Genomic DNA, 6000 nt, shown 5'->3' with positions numbered 1-6000 from the left:
ATATATGTTTTTTATGATAGTGGAGCAGAATTTTGAAGAATGATTATACGATTTTTTAATAGCTTTCTGTCTTCTACAGATCATTGTCTTTGCTATTTATTTATATTTTAAGATACTTCCTGGTGTCTGGTGACTTTTCTTGTCTAGACATAGGGTGATTAAGAGCCTGTCATACAATGTGTGCACCTTTCTAGTAAAGAAGGCTGTATGATAATTATGTAGAGGTAGATCTTAAAATGTATTATACCATATGTTGCTAGAGTGAGATGTCCCCTTTCACATCTCTTGGCTATATCATGCGGACCAGTTTTTAAATGTGGAAGAAGCTTGTGCATCTGGCCAAATACAACTGAAAAACCGACAATCCTATATAACTAAAATCAGAGTGCATATGGCACAGGAGTGCACATCCAACCTGAGCATCCCACAAGTGGGATTCGACCTCAAAACCTCAATGTCAACTGTCAGGCTATCACTCTTTGTAGATGAAATTCTTAGACAGCTCAGCCACTGAGGATACTAGATGTCTGATATTGTTTTTTCATACATATATTTTGATATGATATATTGAAATCGACCAACTAAATATTTCTTTTTAAAATTTCCTGAATGAAGTTGAGTAAATAAAAGAGTAAACAGTTTTCTTCAATGGATCTACATAGTTTTGAAATTATTTGTAGTATGTGACATACAATAAGCTGTTTCCATGGTTTTGCTTTTTTAATGAAATAATCATTTTGAAAAGTATCTAAGTATGCAGATTTTTCTAACAAAAACAATTACTCTTGTCTTTCAGCACAACCCATTAAAGTTCAGATGGTCAATTTGTATTTTTTTTCTGCAAATCACCCTACTACCTTCAGATAAACTTGTAAATCAATTTAAAAAAAAACAATCAATAAAATGTAAAACCATCTTCTCAATAAGGATTCAAAAATGTGCAAGCATAGCAAGTCTTCTATTTTATACTGGTTTAAGTGACCTTTCAAATTTTGATTTAATGTGTTTTATTGCTTCAAATTGGATGATTTTCTAGGAATGATGTCTTTTAGTCACTTCAATTAAAGTAAAATAATTGTCATTTCAATCAGCTTAATATCTTCAGATTTATGCAGTTGAGATAGATACAGCAATATATGGTGATTAAGTAAATTGAATAAGAAATTGTAATTCAATTCCAAGATGGAAATTAACGTGTGAATCCTTGGACTTATTTGCATAATGTCCTATTTCTTCAAATTTCCATTTTGTAATTTGTAAATTTCTTCTTATTATATTGTCAGTTGTTAAGGATGTTTATTTTTTTTTTTAGATTTTCAACGTGAACAAAATGCTGTAATAAAGTAATCAAAATTTCCTGTCACGGAATTCAGAGATGGAGAAAAAGTGTCTGTACTTATAGAAGAATTGTTGTATTCGGTCGTAGTGAATCTGACAAGGGACGATTGATTTTTTCGTCAATTTGTAAGTATCTCCTTAAATCCCTATCATTTATTTACTGGACACTTTCCGTATGATATAGAATATCTGTTCTGAGTGGCGTTTGACATCCATACAATGATTTGATACATCTTATTATAAAAAGATTCATTTATATTAATCTGTCAGATTGGTATAGGGAGTTGTAGATGCTGTAAGGAATAGTTTTGTTAAAGGTAGGCTAGATAAATTATCAGAACAGAATTTAATTGTCTTTATAATGGAATGATTGTAAAAGTTGTTTAAAGTATTAAATAAGGTCAGCATAAAGACTTCAAGATGAATGTGATTTTTCTAAATTGTTTTTTTTTTTGAAATTGACATAATACACAAACAAAAAAATGGATGATTGGCATATCTTAAAGATGTTATAAGATAGCCAATAAAATCTTGTTAATTTAATGCTTCATTTCTTTTTTCAATTTTCAAAGTAAATTTCAATTTGTATAAAGGGGAATATTTATAAAGGAAGATAGCTTTTCATTCATGCCCCCCCCCCCTTTTAAAAAATTATAAGAAACTGTTGTCTCTACATCAAATCTTGGGTCATAATAAATTAGGGAACAACCATTTTCCCCCTTAAGGGAGTAGAAAGTTTTTTGTTTTTTTTTAAATAGAAATATTCCTGAATTTGAAGGAAAAGGTATACCATTATCTAGGTGAAGGAAAAGTTTACTGAATGAGAGTATAAATTGCTTTTAAAGTTATTGTCCAGTTCTTTGAAAATAATAATTTAGTGTTGCTCAACAACAAGAAAAAAAAACAATTTGAAGTACATTTTCTTTTATATTGAAATCGAACCATAACTTCGGTCTCTAAAGACATTTGATTTATTTGTATTGTCACCATCACTTGTATTCATATTTTGGTTATTTCACAATGGCTAGATGTATACAGGGAGGTTTGAGATCTCACAAAACATGTTAAACCTTGCTGCATTAATGTGCCTGTCTGGAACCTCTAGCCATGACCCTCTACCCTTTGCTAGTACTTTGTGTTTTTTAATTTTGGTTTATTTATATTTTTCTGTGGTAAGTGTGGCTTCAAATTTTCAGAACTAGTTGCAAGCTTAAAAACCAACCTCTGATTATGGGATTTTCTTGCTGCATTAAGACCTAATGATGGCTTTGGCCTGTTTTCTGCTCTTTAATAAGTTTTTGTTGTCTCTTTGACACATTCCCCCTTTCCCTTCCAAATTCTTTAAAAAAAATTATTAAAAAATCATGTTTTTTACATTTTTTTTTTAAATGTTGTTATTGAATGCAGTAAGAGCCATGATATGACCTATTTCTCAAACTGAAATGACAATTTAAGGTGATATAAACACCTGCAATCAATTTTATTTAGGAAAAATTAGCTACTAAAAATATTCTTAAAAAAGAGTTTTCATGACCTTACACGTTCCTTATTTTACAGCATCTTTATTTATGTAAAAATTAGCAGCTATGGTAATTCTTCGTAGATATGTTGCATGTTGTCACAAGTAATGAATCGAAGGTCAATGTTTTATAAACAACGTTTAGAATTCAATGCAGAAAGGGTTAATTGTGATATTTGCATGCATTCTGTATGGTCAAGTTTACATTAGAATACAATCAAAATGTGAGTTTTACGATTTTTAAATGCTTTAAATTTTCTATTTGAGCGCATTTTGTTTATAAACAACCTTGGATAAATTTTTTGCTTACATGTTTTGAAATGTTTCACAAATTATGTTGGCATTTATAGATGTGCTTAACTTAACCTTTTAAACAGAACTTTAAGATAAAGCCCTTCTGACTTTCTTCACCATATGGTTGAATTAGACAAGTTAGAACATGTAGATTTATTCCAAAAACATATTTGATCTTAAATTAAAAAAAACAATTGTCACTGTATTACTTAATTTTAGTTGATACTTGAAAAAGCATAATACGTACAACAAATAAATGAAAGAAATCTAAATAATTTGTGTATTAATTCCCTGTTAGCAATTTATTTAATGTAAATAGCAAACTTGAACTATAAATAGTATATCATCATGCAGCATCAAATATTAAAATACAGCCTTCAGATTCTATATTTATCTGTTTACTGTCCTTTATTTGAACTGAGTGTCTCCTTAAATTTCATTTACAATTCAGAACAATAGCATTCAAAATTTATAAAATATTGTAAAATAAAATTTTGTTAAAACTTTCATCAGATATTGATAAAAGGTAAAATCACAAATATACCGAACTCTGAGGAAAATTCACAATGCAAAGTCCCTTATCAAATGGCAAAATCAAAATCTCAAACACATCTAATGAATGGATACTGTCATATTTGTAATCAACCTTTTTAATTGATATTTGGTTTTATTCTTGAAATATGCAAAATTTGTATTAAAGAGGAAAATAACATTTTTGAAATACATGTGTGTAGTCTTAGTTTAGTTGTTTAGCATGAAACAGTTCAAATTTGAGTTTTGATGAAACTTTGCCTTTCTTGGAATTACCAGATTTCCTGTGTGTGATGATACATAATGACTTTTGTCATTCATGAATTCATCCTTTTGATCTGATGGTTTTAGTTAGTTCTGTCTTTATTGAATTTGTAATGGTGTCTTCTACTGATACACTCCGGATGTCACCCCTATAATATACAGTCCTAAGTGATTGATAGGTGATCAGCTTAACATTTTCCTTTTATAATGCTGTATAAAATATTTATATATAGTGTCTTTATGAGAAAGTGTTACCAGTAATTGTAAATTGTTTCAGAATCATGAATTTTCACCATATTAAAAAAACAAGTTACATTCTTTAAAAAAGAAAAGCAATATGTGAACCCAAGACTGAACTCTGACTGGTAACCAAAAAAAATGCTGCTAAATGTTTGTTTGCTTTTGAATTGAAATAATTAAATGTGTATAATAATGATGAAAAAACATGTATCAGTTGAGAGCAAAAAAAGTGTATATACAGCTACTAAACTATAACCATCAAATTCTCAAAACCTATACAAAGAGGCACTATTATTTAAAACTATCTGGTATGGGCTTGGCTCATTGTTGAAGGCCATACTGTACCCTATAGTTGTTAATTTCTGTGACATTTGTTTTTTTGTGGAGATTTGTCTCATTAGCAATTAGTATATCACATCTTTTTTATGTGTAAAGTATTACATTAGGAAAATTTCCATAATGTAGCATTTATTGGGACAAAAAAATCTATAGTATACAATTAAAACTTCCAAAAGTTGCTGATACAAGCTAAGCAAATACTATCAATTTCCTACACTTGTGCTAATATATACTTTTTAAAAGGAAAATTTTGCATTACCTAATAAATGCAGATTTATTTGAGCATAAGGAAAAATTATTTTTGCAATATCACTTTTGATTCCATTGGCTATACAAGTATGATGCAATAGTGCTTTGCTTCCATTGGCTAGAGAAGAAGTGCAAAAGCACATGCATCATATAAACATATGTACTTTTAGTTAAAAAAATAAAAGAAATTAACATGGTAAATAATAACATTTAACATTGACCAAGGTTGTATAATAAGTTAGCTAAAAATTATATTTGAGATTGTAGTGTGTACTGAAAGAAAAAAGTGTCAAACAAATATAACTAAACAGTCAAACTCTTTTACTCCAAATGTTTGGTTGCAGTTTTTTGTTTGTGTTACATATAGATTGAGGTCAAACATATCTTGAATATGCCATGATAGCCAATGACAATGAAATATAAAGTGTTTGCCTCTAGTAAGTTATCCATCTTGGAAGGTGTCTTCTTGGTGTCATTTGATTAAGTGTTCTCCCCTTCTGAGTTTTCCTTTTTAAAATGTTATCTGCTATTGAATTGTCCTTTCTTGGAAGGTGTTTCTAAGTGATTTTGATTAATTGTTCTCCCTCTTCTTGAAATGTGTCTGATTGGTGTCCTCTATGAAATTTTACATCTTACTGAGTTGTTCTTCTTAAATTGATTTTACTTGGTGTCCTCTATAAAGTGTTCTGCCCTGCTGTGTTGTCCTTATTGGTGTCCTTAATGTAGTGTTCCCCCCTTTTGAGTTGTTCTTCTTGAAATGTATCTTCTTGGTGTTCTCTATGAACTGTTCTTAGTGCTTTAAAACCAGGTTTAATCCAACATTTTCTACAATTGAAAATGCCTGTCCAAAGTCAGGAATATGACAGTTCTTGTCTATTCGTTTTTGATGTGATTTGTCTTTTGATTTTGCCATGTGATTATGGACTTTTTGATTGGATTTCTCTGAGCTCAGTATTTTTGTGATTTTATTCCACTACTGAGTTTTTCTTCTAAATGTTTTTACCTTGTGATCTGTCCTTCTTGAAATCTGTTTTTTGGTTGCCAATATGAAATGTTGTCTCCTACTTAGTTGTCCTTCTTGAAATGTGTCTTCTTGATGCCACCTATGAAATGTAATATTACTGATGTGTCTTTGGTGTCCTTTATGATTTGTTATCTCTTACTGAGTTATCAATCTTGAAATGTGTCTTCATTGTTTCCTCTATGAAATGTCATCCCCTTCGGAG

The sequence above is a fragment of the Mytilus trossulus genome, chromosome 9 (assembly GCF_036588685.1).
Source record: "Mytilus trossulus isolate FHL-02 chromosome 9, PNRI_Mtr1.1.1.hap1, whole genome shotgun sequence".
Lineage (NCBI taxonomy): Eukaryota > Metazoa > Mollusca > Bivalvia > Mytilida > Mytilidae > Mytilus > Mytilus trossulus.
Note: the sequence above shows the minus strand (reverse complement) of the source record.